This window comes from Citrus sinensis, chromosome 3 (assembly GCF_022201045.2).
Source record: "Citrus sinensis cultivar Valencia sweet orange chromosome 3, DVS_A1.0, whole genome shotgun sequence".
Lineage (NCBI taxonomy): Eukaryota > Viridiplantae > Streptophyta > Magnoliopsida > Sapindales > Rutaceae > Citrus > Citrus sinensis.
The window spans coordinates 28610158-28629494 of NC_068558.1; the positions used below are offsets into that span (position 1 = coordinate 28610158).

Consider the following 19337-nt stretch of genomic DNA (forward strand, 5'->3'; position numbering starts at 1 on the left):
TAATAGGATTTTACCAAATGAACCCCAGTACAGAAGATTACATAGATGGCAAGCTTATCTGTCGTATTATAATTTTAAAATTGTTCACATAAAAGGGATTAACAATTTCCTTGCAGATTTTTTAAGCAGGAACATAGAATTTGGAAAATGAATCCTGAAGTAGATAGAATCATCAGGAAAATAGAAGCCGAAGTACAGAGGCTCAAAACTGAAGCATCTGACATGATTGATGCCATAAACTATTTAAAAGAAGCTTCCGAGGCTCATGAAAAAGGAGTAAATTTGTTAGAGTCATACATAGATGACTTGACAAAGGCACTCTCTATAAACACGAGCCCAATAAACATCAACCCAATAAATATAGGAAGCAGTAGTGGACCCTTCAGAGAAGATAAACCAATCTCTGACCCAGTTTCAAATAAAACCATATCCATAGAAATTGAGTCACCAAAATCAGATCCTCCAAAAAAGTTTATCCAAATAAACACTCCTTATACAGAAGAAGAGGAGAAACCCCTAAACCCAAAAGAAGAAGAGTATAAACAATTCTCAACATGGGTATACTCCACTTGTTCCCACAATAATACAATTTTCAAAGCACCGGGGAAAAATATATACCCCAGAATGATTGCTACAAAAAGAGCAGATCCACTCCTTGTTGGCAAAATAGCAAAATACGGGTATTTAGACTTGGTATATCCAGATATAGACCTTCGAGAAATAGCCAGTCTTGACGAACTTTTAATAAAAGAAGTCTCAAGATTTGCCCAAAAAAGACCCATCTATCTAAAGTTCTATACCATAAGTCCAGAATACTACCAAAATGTTGAATACCAAGCCTTTTATATGATTTCTGTGGGACACCTCACAAAGAATTTCAAGATCGAAGTAGGAACATAATATACAAATGTTCCTCACATAAATGAACCTTGGATCAGAACACGAAGAGCTAGAGGAATAAAGGCCATATGGAGCATAGCTAAAGATCTGTATAAAAGGAATTTCAGAACCATTATCAAATTCCAAAATTACATCCTTATAACCTCAGAGGATGGCCATACACCTTCAAATCTGTTACTAGACTTCATCAACGAAATAAGCACTATGCGTTTCCCCAGTAGCAGTAAAACCATGGAGCAGGCTTATCAACTCATGGAAGTGGCAGACAGCATAAAGAGGATGCCCGACAAGATAAGGCAGACAGCATAAAGAAGATGCCCGATAAAGATAAAGGAAACAACATAAAAGAGATGAGTGACAAAATAAGAACTGTACGTGAAATAAAAACGTAAGCAATGATGTAAGCAGCCCAATAATATAAGGGCAATAATGTAATTGTATCATATAAAAGTAAAATAAACCGTAAGCAATGATGTAAGCAGCCCAATAATGAAAGGGCAATGATATAATTGTATTAGTTATATTGGAGAAATAAAAGAAGGAAAGAAAGGGAGAGCTTCTCAGAGCCTCTCATTCAGCCAAAAAATTCAAGAGCATTCAGTTCTCTAAAATGAAAAAATAAACTATCTCTAGCTCGAACTCCTAAATAAAATCATCACTGATCAAAAACAAAATAAAACCAGAGAAAGGTAAGAGAAACCTAAACTTATTCAACATTTCCAAGGCTAAGCGATCAAAATCCATACAGTAAGGCCGATCTAGTCCGCTGATCCCGTTGAGGCAAGGAGGCCATTGAGGGAATAAGGACAACTAGGCTGCAGGTCACTGGAGAAGGATCGAGAAGCAAGGAAACAAGAATAAGCTAGGTAATAATTCTCAAACCTTATCTGTTGGTGGAAGTTTGTTGATGATTGATGATGAGGAAATTTATGGAGGAAGAGCTAATCTTAAATTGAGAATGGAGAACAAATTTTTGTTAGGAAGTTCTAAAGAATATATAATAAATCCGACAACTAGAATAACATATAATGATTATATGATGATAATAGATTTTAACTTAGGATCAGTTAAACAAAGTTCATATCTTGTAAGTAAAGAAGAACTTGTTAGAACTGAAGACTTACAAGCAATATATACACTTGACTTACCAAAAGAAATAAAACGAAAAATTATAAATCATGTTGAAATAGACAATTTAAAGCATAACATAATCATGTTAACAGTAGAACAAGGAATTGACATAGCCTTAGCATATATTAAACAAGAAACACGAGAAATTGGTCCATCATACATAAATTATATAGAAAATTCAGACAATGAAGAAATTGAAATATAATTCATGAATGCTTACAGAGAAACTAGACATTACACCAGTATAATAAATAATAATATATATTTTATAAAAGTAGAAATATTCTATTACTCAGAAAGCATAACACATAATCTAGAAGTTTTAGATTTAATTAATAATCCCACTTATATCCTTGAAACTAATAATAATTACTATGAATATTATTCAACCCCTCCTCCAAATTATATACCTAGAGAAATTAATGGAGAAGGTATCATAGCTTTATATTTAAGAAACAACAATGACACATGATATGATAGATATACTTTAATAAATTATTAATTTTACTAAGCTTTATATTTAAGAAACAACAATGACACGGGATATGATAGATATACTTTAATAAATTATTAATTTTACTAATTAAATGTTTCAAGTATTTGTAATAATTTTAGTTTTGTTTTAATTTTTAGGTTTTTCGGAAATTTATTGATTTTTAGGTTTTTCGGATATATAAAAAATTTAGATTTATAAAGCTACGGCAAAAATGGTATCAGAGCCATAGAAAGACATGTTAATAACTAGAAAATGGATCCTATCCAAGCAATAGCTAATAGTTTATATACATTAAAAGTATATAATAAAGAAGAAATAAAGAATTTAATCAGAACAATTAAAAATGAGAAAAACAATATAAGAGACATAGAACTTGAATTAACAGAGGAATTAAGAGAAAGATTTATAGACACAACAGGTGGAGAAATTTTAATAGAAAAGAAAATGAAATTTATAGATCAATTTATAAAATTCTTAGTTTATTGATATAAAACAGAAACATTATGAACCAAGCAGTTAATGTTATACAAGAATTAGCAAGTAACGTAGATCGTATGATTTTAGGCTGGGAAAATATAGTAACTACATACATAAATCTCATAGATCAGAAAATAGATTTGCTTGAACAGGAAAAAATATGATTAATAAATTTAGGACCAGAAATATATTCTGAATTTATTGATTTATATGAATTTGACAACCATCTACTGTTGTTCAAAGAAATAAAGAAGACTTTAGAAAAAATAAAAAATAGATGTAGGAGAGATGGAAGAAGACAAATACTCCCTCAATTATAAAAATTAGAAACAAATAAAGGATTTTGTATGAAATTTGCCAAGGAGAAAAAGACAAAAAATGTAAGATACATTAATTGTAAGATATGCGCTCCTCATAAATTGTTACCAACAACGGGAATGCAGCTTCCAAAATCCAAACCGTCTCATCATCAAGACAATTGGACGAAATCTTCATCACACATGTCTCACTATTATTGGTTACCATTTTGGATTCTTCTCACATGCATCTGACGGTCAAGAAGGCAGCTACTCTACATTGGAGATGCTCCAACCTATCTACTGCCATTAAAAAATTGTTAAGGTTATGAATCTATCCTCAAGGTAACTGTAAATAATTATATAGCTTCATGTCTCAATTTTGGGTAAATACTTGTTTAATCTATATGTTTTTGTTCAAGTATCTGTTTAATCTTCATATTTTAAAAAGTGTCTCAAGAGATATTTGCTGTTAGGTATACTACATTCATGCACTTTGATGGTTGTCGAAGCCAACAAAAATAAATTCCTACTCTAAATAAATTGTGTATAGTGATTGAGCAGGGTCGTGTCCACAGAGATCGGTAATTATTTAAATCCTTTTGAAACGTAAAACGTAAAATAGGGGAATTGTTGACAATAATAAAAATCAAATTGAAATAACAAAAATGCAAATTAAAGTTGTAATTCAAATTGGAGAAAGCTCTGGTTGAAGGAATTAACTCAGCTTGATTTGACTACTGATCATTGATTCAAATATAGATTATTATTACTTATGAATAGACCGGTTATAGCTATTGAGACCCTCTAATAGCCAATCTCTCCTTAACTAGTCGATAACCAAGGTACGACCGTTGGATATTTCCCTAATCAATAGACAACCCTAGATACGATCATAGGATTTAATCAATTGACAGCCTGAAAAACTAGAGAGACCCAAATACTAATCAACACATATGATGATTTATTTAAATTAGATTGTTTATTCTCACAACACAACTCTCTGCTATGTTATTTGTCACAAACATTAAATTCTTCATACGATGAATCCTTTAATTGACAATAGATTAAGTTGATAATTATATGGTGGCCAATTACCTAATTAACAAACATAATCATAAAACTAATTCAGAGAATAAACAAATACCCAAAAAATAATAAAACAATTAAAGCATAAGAAAGATCTCACAGTAGTGATGAATCAAAACTTCATTATCCTTCAACCAGAAAAATAGGTTTAATTCTTCATAGAGAGAAGAGAAAAATTAGATCTAGGGTTTCTTTTCTTTTTCTCCAATCCAAAATCCCCCTCTTTCTTTCACAATAGATTCCTCCTTAAATACTCTCTCTCTCTTCTCTTTTAGAGTTCTATTTAAAATAAAATACTAATATCTTAAATATTAAATTCGTAATTACAAAAATAACCAAAAATACAAAACAAGTTAAACTAAAAACTGCAGGTCCGCAGTTGACAGCACGCGCCCACGCCTTATCAATAAAGTTCTTCTGCTGCTCATAATTTCTCCAAGAGAACAATCATCCTTAAAAATCATCTTGTAGCTCAATTTTATCACCAATCAATAGAATTGCACCTACAAAAGTAAAACACAAGTAAATCATTATTATTAAGTGCAAAACATTGATATTAAGGGAAGTAAACAATGTAAAACTAGTGCATAAATTGCACTCTAACAAATTCCCCCACACCAAGATGATGCTTGTCCTCAAGCATATAACTCAAGATTAATCTCAAATCTCCACTCAATTCTCATCTCAACTCATCCAAAAAAAATTTAAACAAGCATACCTCAAGAAATTAAGTCGTTCATCATTCGAGAGACAAGGATTTTAAAGTATAGAATTTCATAAGATAGAATAAGAACATTCAACCACCAAGAAGATCCATTCAAAATTCAAGTGCAACAAGATTTAATAGCCCTCTCAATAACTTCATTCCATGCACTCAAAGTGTTTAGGGTGTCATTTATCCACTCAAATCAAATCAAAGAATGCTATTACCATAAGCTTGCTCATATATCACATCTCAATCCACAAAACATGAATAAAATGAAAAAATCTAAGGGTCTTAAAAGGGTTGTAATGGGGTTAAATGGGTTAAATGAAAAAGAAAGGTTTACGAAAGAAAAAGAGATCAAAATGAGAAGAATGAACTCATTGAATGAACTTATGATATCAAAATGCTTATTTCTACTCAAGTCACCAAGAATGTAAACATTTTTTTTTCGATTTTTCTTTTTCTTTTTTTTTCTTTTTTTTCTTTTTCATTTTTTTCATTTTTTCTTTTTTTTTTTCGAATCAAACAAAAGAAACGAACCTTGCACAATTTAATTTAAGCATAATGCTTGTTTCTCTAATTGAAAAACTTCAATACAAGGTAGAAAAAGCAACAAAATATATCCACACAATGAGTCCAAAAATCTCCTTAAATTGAGGCTCAAAAAGAAGAAAAATTGTTAAGTAGACGGAGAGAATTAGATGGGTAATGGTTAAGGCTCAAACAAAGGTAGCAAATAAAGGTCTTCGAGTAGAGAAAAAGGAAAATGCGAGACTAGAAACATGGTAAATGGTTTGCCCTTATCATTTTAATACATAAAATCCTGTAATGCGGCTTCAACATGCACAACAAAGCAAGTTCTAGAATAAACAAACTAAGATTGATATTCACATAACAAAAATATTAGAGCAAAGTGGTTGCTCATAGGCTCAAATCCTCACAAAGTTGGTAAATTTGCCATCAAATCATGTACACTCTTCAAATGAATCAACCATCAATAGTGGTGTAGAATGAGAAGAAGGTATGAGTGATATATAAAAGAAAAGGTAAAAATGATAAGAAGTGAGAAAGATGTATGTAGTAATATGAAAAGTGAAAGATAAAATGTGAGTGATGAAAGAGTATGATAGAATAAAAATAGATGTAAATAATTTGAGATGGATGGGAAAAGAGTAGTGAGAAAGAAAAGAAAAGAAAAATAATAATATATGAAGCATACTAATTCCAAAATCATTTAAGTATGAGTAGAGTGAAAATAAGGAGTAGAGTGAAAATAATACTTTCAGACATCAATAATGCAAAAATCTCTCCCCCACACCAAGAACTTACATTGTCCCCAATGTAAGATAATCAAAGCTCACATAAAAATTAAAACGTAAGGATAAAAGATTAAAGGCAAAAACTTCCCTGAATTGTGGGCTTTGATCCTCATAACGTCTATGGGCTTGGCAGAAATGGTGGGATAAATCCCACACTCTCGAAGTTGATGCTTTCCTCTTCGGCATTGTTACAATAATTTCACTCACGGATTTCGATTCACCCGGCTGGAATACAGGGCGTAGACTGGTTGCGGACGATTGCTGCTCGGTTGGAGCTTGGCGCGATGGTGGATTGCTGGTTGCGTGCGGGATGCTGGGCGCTGGGGCTGATTCTACTGCGCTAGTGGGCTGCTGGATCTGCACGCTGGGGTTGATTGCACGCGAGAGCTGGGCTGACGCTGGTTCTGCGCGCTGCTGGGCAAAGGCTGGATCTGCGCGCGCGTGGGATGGAGCTGGTTGCGCGCACGGTTGCTGCTGCTGCTGCGTGGGCAGGTTCGCGATGGTGGATTGCTGGTGCTGCGTGGCTGCTCGGTGAAGGCTGGAGAAGAAAACCAATTCTGTGAATTAGGGATTTTGTGAACAGTAATTTTTTTTTCGTTTTTTTTTCAAATAAAAAAATATATATATATAAAGGAAAGAAAAGAAAGGAAAAGAAAAAAAAGTTTTTTTTTTGTTTTTTTTTTAATTTTCAAATAAATAAATAAATAATTTTTTTTATGATGAACCACTTTGAGACAAAAAAAAATTTCAGAAGTACTTTTCTAATAAGCACGTGGGCACGCCTTAAAACGATTTTACTTTAAAAATTACAGAAGTACTTTTTAGTTAAGACGTGGGCACGCCTTATCAAAAATTTTCTTCTGGCCAAAATAAGCAAACACATTATTTTAAAAAAAAATCTGAATCAAAATTAAAAGAAGATATAACAAAAACCAAAATAAATAAATCATTTGGGTTGCCTCCCAAAAAGCGTCTTTGTTTTATGTCTTTGGCTAGACACATTTATGCATCAATCTCCATAATTGGAACTCTCGAGAGCCACATCCTCCACAATATTCACCGAAAAACCTTCATAAAAAGGTTTTTAAGCGATGACCATTAACTTTAAAAACTTTGTCAGAGGTCGGACTCCGAATCTCAACTGCACCATGAGGAAAAACATTAGTAACAATAAAAGGTCCAACCCAGCAAGAATGTAATTTACCCGGAAAAAGTTTAAGCTTAGAATGAAAAAGAACTTTTTGACCAACAGAGAACTCCTTTCTCAAAATCATTCTATCATGAAATGTCTTCGTCTTTTCCTTGTAAAAAATTTCCTGCGCCATAGGGTTAATAACATCCATAGAAAATACCGAATGTTCCTCACTAGGATATTTCATGGTATCATTCATATTGAATTCTATAACCTCTCCATCAAACTCCATAGTGAGATTCCCTTTATGTACATCCATTTTAGTCCTAGCAGTCTTAAGAAAAGGTCTTCCTAGCAAAATTGGGATAGAATTAGAGGAGTTATCATCTTCCATATCAAGTACATAAAAATCAGCAGGAAAAACCAACTCATTAACTTGTACTAAGACATCTTCTAATACCCCATCAGGATATGCATTAGACCTATCAGCTAGTTGAATTATCACGCCAGTTTCTTTTAATGGACCAACATTCAAAGATGAATAAATGGAACGAGGCATGACATTAATAGAAGCTCCTAGATCTAACATAGCCTTTTCAACTCTAACACTACCAATTTTACAAGGGATAGTAAACATACCTATATCCTTGCACTTAGGAGGTAGTTTCTTTTGGAGAACTGCTGAAACATTCTCCCCCATGTGAACTTTTTCATCTCCTCTTAATTTTCTTTTGGAGGTGCACAGTTCCTTAAGGACTTTAGCATATCGAGGTATTTGTTTTATAACATCTAATAAAGGAATATTTACCTCAACCTTGCGAAATGTCTCAAGGATGTCTTTCTCTTGTTCCTCCTTCTTGGATTTTGCAAACCGGCTTGGAAAAGGAGGAGGTATCACAATATGTAGGGGTTTCGCTCCGGTGGGTTGTGCATCTTGAGATTGAGGCATCAATTCATTCTTCTCAAGCTCATCTTCTACATGCTCTGTCACTTTCTTACTAGGCTCTTGCAACTCCTTCCCACTTCTAAGGATGATAGCACTAACGTTTTGCTGTGGATTCACCTCAGATTGTGAAGGCAATCTCCCTAATACTTGAGACTCCAGATGGCTCACTGTAGTCGCCAATTGACTCATTTGGTTCTCCAAGTTCTGAATGCTTGCTGTAGTTGCCTGCTGAAATTGTTGAGTGTTAGTCGCAAGTGATTTAACAATTTCTTCAGGAGATATACCTGACTTGGAGTTTGACTGTGGAGGTGCTGGTTGTCTTGGTGGATACTGTTGTGGGAATCCTGATTGCCTAACTCCATAGCTGAAGTTGGGATGATCCTTCCATCCTGGATTGTATGTTTGTGCATAAGGATCATACCTCCTCTGAGGCATGCCTGGAAATCCTCCAACTGCATTGGCTTGTTCAACGAGTTCTTCTTGAAGTGTAGGACACATATCAGTTGAATGACCCATGTTGTAACAAATGCCACAAGTCTTCACTTGTTGCACATTACCTACAACAAACTTTTCCACAAGAGAAGTAAGTTTATCTAAACGTTGTTCAACAGAAGAAATATTTACCTCATTAACCATTCTTGAAGTGGCATCTTGTCTGCTGCCAAATTGTTGTGCATTGGCAGCCATATTTGAGATCAACTCCCTTGCTTGAGTAGGGGTCTTGTTCACCAACACGCCTCCACTAGCAGCATCTATCATACTCCTATCCATCAATGATAATCCTTCGTAAAAATATTGAATAAGAAGTTGATCAGAAATCTGATGCTGAGGACAGCTGGCACATAATTGTTTGAATCGCTCCACATAATCATACAAAGTCTCCCCAGGAAGTTGTCTAATCCCACAAATGTCTTTTCTGATGTTAGCAGCTCTTGAAGCAGGAAAGTACTTCTCGAGGAACTGCTTCTTCAAACCATTCCACGTTGTAATCGATCCAGGAGGCAAGTAGTATAACCAATCTTTAGCTAGTCCATCTAAAGAGAAAGGAAAAGCACGCAGCTTAATCTGCTCTTCAGTCACGCCTTGTGGTCTCATACTTGAACACACAACATGAAACTCCTTAAGATGTTTATGAGGATCTTCACCTGCAAAACCATGAAACTTGGGTAATAAATGAATAAGACCGGACTTTAATTCAAAATTTACCTCCAAATCTACATATTGAATGCAGAGTGGTTGTTGATTCAAGTTTGGTTCAGCTAACTCTCTAAGAGTTCTTTCTATAGGTGCAGGTCTATCCATCACTTGTTCTTCTGAATCACTAGATGATTCAACTAAATCAGGCACCGTATCTGTTTCAGAAAGCAAAGGCGATGAGGATCGTTGCTTAGCTCGCTTCGTCTGCTGTCTCAGCTGGCGAGCTGTCTTCTCAATTTTAGGATCAAACGAAAGTGTACCTGTACGAGAAGAACGAACCATACACAAAGTAAAACGTAAAAAGGATTAAATAAATGACACCAATCCCCGACAACGGCGCCAAAATTTGATGGTTATCGAAGCCAGCAAAAATAAATTCCTACTCTAAATAAATTGTGTATAGTGATTGAGCAGGGTCGTGTCCACAGAGATCAGTAATTATTTAAATCCTTTTGAAACGTAAAACGTAAAATGGGGGAATTGTTGACAATAATAAAAATCAACAAAAATGCAAATTAAAGTTGTAATTCAAATTGGAGAAAGCTCTGGTTGAAGGAATTAACTCAGCTTGATTCGACTACTGATCATTGATTCAAATATAGATTATTATTACTTATGAATAGACCAGTTATAGCTATTGAGACCCTCTAATAGCCAATCTCTCCTTAACTAGTCGATAACCAAGGTACGACCGTTGGATATTTCCCTAATCAATAGACAACCCTAGATACGATCATAGGATTTAATCAATTGACAGCCTGAAAAACTAGAGAGACCCAAATCCTAATCAACACATATGATGATTTATTTAAATTAGATTGTTTATTCTCACAACACAACTCTCTGCTATGTTATTTGTCACAAACATTAAATTCTTCATACGATGAATCCTTTAATTGACAATAGATTAAGTTGATAATTAAATGGTGGCCAATTACCTAAGTAACAAACATAATCATGAAACTAATTCAGAGAATAAACAAATACCCAAAAAGTAATAAAACAATTAAAGCATAAGAAAGATCTCACAGTAGTGATGAATCAAAGCTTCATTATCCTTCAACCAGAAAAATAGGTTTAGTTCTTCATAGAGAGAAGAGAAAAATTAGATCTAGGGTTTCTTTTCTTTTTCTCCAATCCAAAATCCCCCTCTTTCTTTCACAATAGATTCCTCCTTAAATACTCTCTCTCTCTTCTCTTTTAGAGTTCTATTTAAAATAAAATACTAATATCTTAAATATTAAATTCGTAATTACAAAATAGCCAAAAATACAAAACACGTTAAACTAAAAATTGCAGGTCCGCAGTTGACAGCACGCGCCCACGCCTTATCAATAAAGTTCTTCTGCTGCTCATAATTTCTCCAAGAGAACAATCATCCTTAAAAATCATCTTGTAGCTCAATTTTATCACCAATCAATAGAATTGCACCTACAAAAGTAAAACACAAGTAAATCATTATTATTAAGTGCAAAACATCGATATTAAGGGAAGTAAACAATGTAAAACTAGTGCATAAATTGCACTCTAACAAACTTTCTTTTTCTTTTTACTTTTATAGTAATACACAGGCAACGATATTCTTGAGGATGTTAATGAATTTATCTATAAAGAAAGTTAGTTATCGAAATAACCTTAAAGGTAAAATAAAAATAAAAATAAAAATAAAAATAATTTTTTAATTTTATTTTTGGGATTAATTTGGTAAATTAATTTTTTAAATAATTATTGTAAAGACTATAATTGCAAGGGTATTAAATATTGCTTTAAGTTAGTTAGTATTAATTTGATTTTAAATCATTAGAAGATTGTTTTAAGAGTATGAAAAATACCAGTTCATTCAAACTGATAATTATTAGTTAATTTGCCAACAAATAATTATGGGTAAATTTGTTTATTAACATTTTTCATAGATTAATGCCTCCAAAATTGTATTAAGGGTATTATTATAAAATATAAGATATTTTGTAAAATATAATAACCAAACAGATATTTAAACTAAAATACAAGGACTACTCAAACATTTACCCTCACAACTTTTGACATGATATAAAAGGATAAGTGCATATTAAAAAAGGAATTTCTACTTCAATTTATAAAGCTTATTAAAAAAAAACAATTTCTACTTAAATTTATAATGGTCATGCAAAATAGAGAATCTTTGTTATAGTGAATGATAAAATAAAGGGAGATTGTTAATTTTCCCCTTCTATAATCAATATACAGCATATATACCATTTATCACTATGTTGTTTTTATAATAGCTAATAATCTCCCAACATAATAAGTTTACAATATTATTCTTATTTTCAACCACTCTTTTATTTATATTTTTTATAAATTAAATAAATCATATGAATATAAAGTAAATAAAAATTAAGTATTAAAAAAAGAAATATATGCTTTGATCTGAACAAAAAAACTAATAATAAGATTTTTTTCTCATCATTTTATTTTGTGAACATTTTCTTATAATAAATATTTTATAATATTTTAAAATTAAATGTTAACATTGCAAGCAAAATATTTTATTATTTATCTTGTAATAATTTTTTATTTATCATTCAAGTTTTCTTATAATAATGTTTTATCATTTTATAATAATTTTCTTATATATTTATTATAAGAAAATGTTATAGAATAAAAAGTACAAAAAAAATATTTTGTTATTAATTTTTTTGCATCAAAACATATATTTCTTATTTTTAATACTTAATTTTTTATTTTAATTTCTATTAATGTAATTTATTTAATCAATAATAAATATGAATAAAAGTGTACTTGAAAATAAAAATAATATTATAAACTTATGCTATCGGAAGAATTATTGACTATTATAAAAGCAATAGGGAACAAATAGTAAATATTGATTGCGCTATAAGAAAATTGGGAATCTCCCATAAAATAAATATCAAGCTATGTGCATATGAGATTATTATAGAACAAACCTTCTATCAAACCCGAAGCTTGATCCTAAGCTGAGGTATGTTAAAAAATTCAACGTTAAAAAAAAAATAGTTCTCCGAAAGTCGGAAATGCCTTGCAAAAGTTGTTAAAAAAAGTAACCGGACCCCGCTAATGGACTGTTTAAATACACTTATAATCCCTCTTTTTTAATTCGTCCGTGAAAATCACAACAAAAGTATTTTTTATTTATTTATTGTACATTCATTATTCAATCCGCCAATCTTTTTTTTTTTAATCCATCTGTGAAAATCACAACACATGGAAATTTTTTATTGTACATTTATTATTCAATTCCATTTTTCGCCAAAAAAATTTAGTATGCACATTTGTTCAAATTTGATACAAGCAGTGGTCAATAGAGTCAACTTGGATAAAACTTAAATTTCCCGCCCAAACAAAAACTAACAAACATAAAGAATTTGAATCATCCTTCAATAATAACATAAATAGCAACTTCTGAGGCTTGGAATTTGATCATGTCTCTATTTCTCAATGCATTATGGACTCTAAGACCAGGCTCTAAAATCAAGTAAATGCTACAGTTGTATGCAATTGACAAATAAAATATTAAAATAAATATAGTTAACTAAATTAACACATACATGTCATGTAAATTATTTTTAGTATTTTGCTATTATCAATATATCTTGATAGTTTTAACTAATACTTCAATCCATTAATCCAAAAATTAACTTTACATTTATGCTAATATAGACATGATATAAAAAAAGGTAATATAAAAAATTATAAATAGAATATATAACATAGAATTTGTAAGTTATTTTGAATGTTAAATGTATATTGAATTTATATTATTAGTATGCGAAAAACAGAATAATAATATAAAAATAATTTTGCTTAATATTCAAAATAATTTTTAAATTTTATAATAATTTATATATTAGATTATTTTAATATTATATATGTACTTATTACAGAAATTTATTTAAAATAAATTTTTGTGTTGTTATAATTCAAGGGATAATTGTTAAAAAGGGTCTTAATGAATATTTATGAAGCCAAGAGAATTTATGTGACCATTTTAGCAAATTTTGAGAGTGTGGAAATTAATACTGAAAATATTTTAGCCAAGAGAATCTATGTGACCATTTTAGCAAATTTTTTCCTAAAATAATTATACAAAATTTCACATTCTAGCTTGCCTCCACTTTCTTCTTTTCTAACATAGATCCATGATATAGAAATTAATACTGAAAATAAAAGAGAAATGTGTGTATAAGATAGAACTTACAGCGTTGACTGTACTGTAGCAGGCAGCTACTTAATGGAATTCCACTGAAGTACTTGCTTTAGGCAAATAAATTTGTTTCAGGGGAAAGCAGAGGACTTCTATTTGGAGAATTAAAGTTCTGTTTTATTGAGAAAGCATAGTTGTGCGTCACACAAATTCTATCTTCCCGTCTCTGTTGTTGTTTGTTTGTATGACAAAACGAAAAGCAAGTCTTGGTCAAAAAGTGACATTACCGCGAAATTTCCTGGAAGCTTCAATTGTATGAATACACGGGACTAAATCTAAAGACGTCTATTAGAAGTAGATTTCTGAGTCATTTCCATTAAATATAATCGTAACATCTGTAAGATTACGATGATTTCTTTTTGGATACTCATGGTCATGGAGGCTATTATATTTGATCTTAAAAATTTAGTACAAAATAAGTGACAAGATTTCTTCAAAATGATGGGCTTATTGCAAAAGTGAAATGTGAATGTCAAAATTTTATAAACTAACTTGATGAAATGAAAATGCCAACTAAGTCAACCAGTTAATGTTATCAATTAACTTATATGATTACATGTGAATGACCTTATTATTTGAGGGGAATGCATTTATTGTGTATATGTTGAAAATGGTGGCCGACCATATAACTAAACTTGGTAAATTTTGTCAAAGGGACAGCAATTTGCTTGACAATAGCAAATTGTGCACCAATAAAATAATGGACGTTGTTGTGACATGGATCATCATGTTGTGTCTTGATGGAGACTTGAGGTAAACTTGGTAGAGTCTGATGGTGTTGATGCAGGAATCTGATCGATGGAACTGCGACCATGCTATCTGCGCCAACGTTTAAATTTTGTTTGCTAGGGAGCTGATTCAGTGCGACGGCTATCGCACTCGAGTAGATAGCTTCAACCAAAACTCGCTAAGTTGAATCACCTATACTCACAATATCCAATTAGAGGGGCACCAAATTTTTTTTGGCGAAAATCCTCCGACGCTCAAATCAGTAATTGAGTCTCTTTTAGAAAAACTTGTATCACAAACTCATGGCTTAATTATATCAATTGAAAGTTAGAAATCTTAATTCTCAAAACAAAGAAAAATAAATAGAGAGAATTATCGAGAGAGATAAGTCAAAGAGAAAGAAAATATGGAAATAAAAAAAAAATTGTCCAGCCCTTTTTACCTCCATTCTCTCCATTCTCCGTAGCTTTTATACCCAACCTGAACCATCGACTCCATCTTCCCCACGATTACTGTTGGCTTGGAAGTGAAAAGGTGCGTGCTGCGTCTTTGAAATCAGGGGTCAATGGACAATGTAACTGTCGCTGAATGGGCTTTGTGCCCGAGTTTCTTGGAGACAAACTACGTGTTGGCCTTTGATCAAGCCTTCCATCTGACTCGATTTTGGTCTCTCCTCGCATGCCCTCAGGTCTGCTATATAGTACTTGTACGACCAGTATTCAGATTTTTTTGATACAAGCAGTGGTCAATAGAGTCAACTAAGATAAAACTTAAATTTCCCGCCCAAAAAAAAACTAACATACATAAAGAATTTGAATCATCCTTCAATAATAACATAAATAGCAACTACTGAGGCTAGTAATTTGATCATTTCTGTATTTGTCAATGCATTATGGATTCTAAGACCAGGCTCTAAAATCAGCAAATCCAAAAATTGTTGATAATATTACTTAGTAAGGTTACGAATCCATCCGCAAAACAGCTGTAAATAGTCATATACCCTGACGTATGAACTTTTTATATGATTAATAAAGGATAAGAGCTTATTCAAAAATCAATTTCTACTTAAATTTATAGTAGTCATGCAAAATATAGATAGTGAATGTGTATATCACTGTGCAGAAATAAACAAAGTACGCAAGCATGATAAAACAAAGTTCATGATATGTGCCTATGAGATTATTATAGAACGAACCTGCTATAAAAAATGATGCAGTGACTAAGCTGGAAGAAAAGGCCACCTAAGATGTGAATTTGCTGTTGTTTGATTCAACTCTTCGGCATGGCTCTTGAGGTTTGAATCAGCCTATTGCAGGCGAGTGAGCAAGCTGATATTGCTGTTGTAGATAGCTGAATCTTATCAACATTCTTCTTCCATGAATCTGAATCTTGAGTGAGCAAGCCTATGCCCTTATCAACATTCTTCTTCCATGAATCTGAATCTTTCAGTCGAAGATATTGATAGGAATGCACATAGAAGTAATACGGTACTGCATGTTCTAAAGGCAAATATTAATTTTGTAAAGTACCTTAGCGATTCTGCTTTTGCTAACTTTGTTACTGTCTCCACTGCACTCTGTTCCACATAGTCGAAATCATTCTACATTTTGGCCCGATTCTAACAAGACAATCTAACTTCCAAGCTTTCAACTTTTCCCAAGGTCTCTGGCACATTTTTAAGTTTGGGGCAGCCAGAGAGATACAACGTTCTAAGAGATCTCAAACCATTTATGGTACTTGGACGACTCTTGAGATTTTTGCAATCTTTCAAATTCAACAAGACATTGCCAGAAAGAAGTTCAATAGATGCTGGGAATCCTCTTATAGCAGTTCCTTCCAAATGAAGCTCCAAGAGCTGATCCCTGCTTGAAGTTTTCTCTGGGAACTCTCTGAATTTCAAAGGGCTAGAGAGATTCAAAGTTGATAGATATTTTAGAGCAATTATGGTCCTTGGAAGACACTCAAGATTTTTGCAGCCATTCAGAGTCAACTGAGCAAGTCCAAATAGAAGTTCAATTGATAATGGCACTTCTTTAATATCAGTTCCATCCGAAAGAACTTCCCACAATGTCAAGAAATTCCTTCAATTTCCAGCAACCAGAAAGAACATGTGTCTTAAGAGATTTCATAGCGATCTTACCTGGAAGAGTTGAAAGACTTGTACAACCTTTCAAATTCAACAGAATCAGCTTCTTTGAAGCAGAAAAAATGAGTGAATCTCCTGCAACCTTGTAAATCTTTCAGAAATCAGCTCCCCTAAATTTGGTACTCTTGTGAAGTCTGATTGGTCATATTAGAAAAGGCTTTAGCACTGACATGCATCTCTTTGTTGTTAAAGCGATCAAATATGATGCTTCAACTACATCAGTTTCCTAAACATTATAACAAAAAATAAGTGGGAACCAAAAAAAAAAAAATGAAAGAAAGAAAATATTGATAAAACTATGCAAAGGTTTAACTACTTAAATAAGTGATCATGATCCCAAAATTGCAAGTTTTCAACGTTCTAAGAGATCCCAAAATGTTTAAATATCAACTACATGTCAACAATGTGGAATTCCAAGGCATCTTCTATTAAACAACAACAAATAATAAGAACCAACAGTTGTCAATTCTTATCAACAAAGTCTTCAAATTGACATTGTGGTCTGTTGCTTAACGAAAAAAAGGAAAATCAATAGTTGTCAATTCCTATCAACCAAGTCCTCCGACCAAAAATAAACATGGGGGTGGAGAAAAGAAAAATAAAAATCAAATGTTGAATCCTCTTGATTGTTTCATGGATAAATCTGAGTCCATATTTAACATATTCATCTACCCATTTTCAGACATGCCATGAATTGTAAATTAAGCCAAAGATTCGCAAAAAACAACAAAGAAACAAAAAACAGATTCTGTGTTCAGCCACAAATGGGCTATTTCACAGCCAAGCACAATGGTTATGGAAGATTGCTAGTAAACAAATGAAGAAAATTAATTGCTTTTGCTTGGGAATCTCAGAATCTGCTCACTAGCTATGACTCATGCAGGACAAACCTTCACGAATTGACCTTGTTGATTGATTGCTTTTGCTTGGGAAACCATAGAGTTGATGCAACACATCAGGTGGGATGCACATTCCTTCGTAGGCATATTATCGAACACGTCCTAGGCACGAGAATTATACCATAATTCCTCAACGACTCCTCTCTTGAACCGGGCCTGCAAATTCCATATTATCATTCCTTTGTCTATTTATCGTTTGTTCTGAGCCCAAATCAAGCTGAGATCCATCATATTCAACACATGTGCACTAAGCGTTGTAGCCTCAATTCCAAGGTTCAAGTATTTAAACCCATAAAAATTCACAGAGGAAATGACAAGGAAGAGCGTGAGCTCAATAAACACTCTCTAACTCTTCGCTCTACCACGGTTAACAAACTTGGACACGTCACTAACCCTTAACTGATTTATAACAGATTTTTGAATAAATAGAATGTAAATGAATTATCGTGTGCAAAATAACATTTGAATTTGAGATGCGCGCTCGGTGATAAAGTCAGATAATAGTAAAAATAAAATAGTCAATAATAATATATTTATATTATTTATATTAGTAATATATTTATATTTATTTTTAAAATATAATATATTTAGTTTATTTATATTAATAATATATTTATTTTTGTTTTTAAAATATAATATCAATTTTCAGCTTACTATAGTAAAAAATATAATAGTAAAAATAAAATAAAAATTATACAAAAAATAAATAAGCATGTCGAAATTGTAAAAAGAAATCAACTATTATGTGATCACTTAAGTTATAGTTATGTATGAATCAAATTTCTACTTTAATTGATTTTACACAATTTTATGTTATCCTTTTTTTAAAGAAAAGAAAATATCATACCACAAATCCCAAAATATATTAGAAAAATTAACTTTTCAGATCTTGACAGGAGAGTGTGCCTGGGCAAATCTTAAATAGAGAGGATTTTTGTAAGTAAATGAATTCCAATGAAGTGCTTTGCTTAAAGAGAACTTAAGCTAATAAGGCAAATATATTTGTTTTGAGGAAAAGCAGAGGGTTTTTATGAGTAAATGCCTCTTAAATTAAAAGAAAATAAAAGGATTCAAGACCCTACCTTTCTTCACGAGTCTTGCAGCTGAATGATCGAATGTTGGATCACATTAATGTCTGAAAGGAAATCACAAGTGGAAAACCTCCTTTTGATCACAATATAAATGCCTTCTTTCTTCAATGGATTGTTCAATGTTCTTTTTCTTTTTTTTCAGCATATGGATAAGAGAAGAAGTTGAAGAAGCAATTGTGTTTTTTTGTGTTGTTGGGGAAAAAAATGTGTACTCCCATTGAGTTCCAACTCAACAAGTACCAAAAAAACTGTACATAAATAATCAAAATCAGCAAAGAAGAGAACATAATCTCCTCTAATATTGACTAATTGAGTGATTAGAAACACTTAATCTATCACATCCAAAAAAAAAAAAACACTTGATACATAATAATGTAAGACAAACATGTTGAAAAGTCAAGCATGATTGCATGAGCCAGCTACCATGCAAATTTCAAGCACACCAATGTTGAGCTAGCGTGATCCAATTGCATGTGCTAACATAATCTCTTCTAGGGATGGCAAAATCCAGGTCCAGGTCTGGGTTTTGCCTTCCCAGTTCCGGACCCAGACACTATT

General features: G+C 32.2%; 1 long non-coding RNA gene across 2 annotated transcripts; it reads right to left on the reverse strand.

The window, feature by feature from the left end:
• Positions 1 to 10720: 10720 nt before the first annotated feature.
• LOC112498385 (uncharacterized) lies at positions 10721 to 19006 on the reverse strand. Of its 2 annotated transcripts, XR_008053308.1 has the most exons (4): positions 18771 to 19006; positions 17680 to 17844; positions 13909 to 17015; positions 10721 to 11120 (listed from the first exon to the last, which is right to left on the reverse strand). It is a non-coding gene; the product is annotated as an uncharacterized LOC112498385 (long non-coding RNA). The 2 variants fall into 2 exon arrangements; XR_008053307.1 differs by lacking the exon at positions 18771 to 19006 and having other exon boundaries at positions 17680 to 18110.
• Positions 19007 to 19337: the final 331 nt, after the last annotated feature.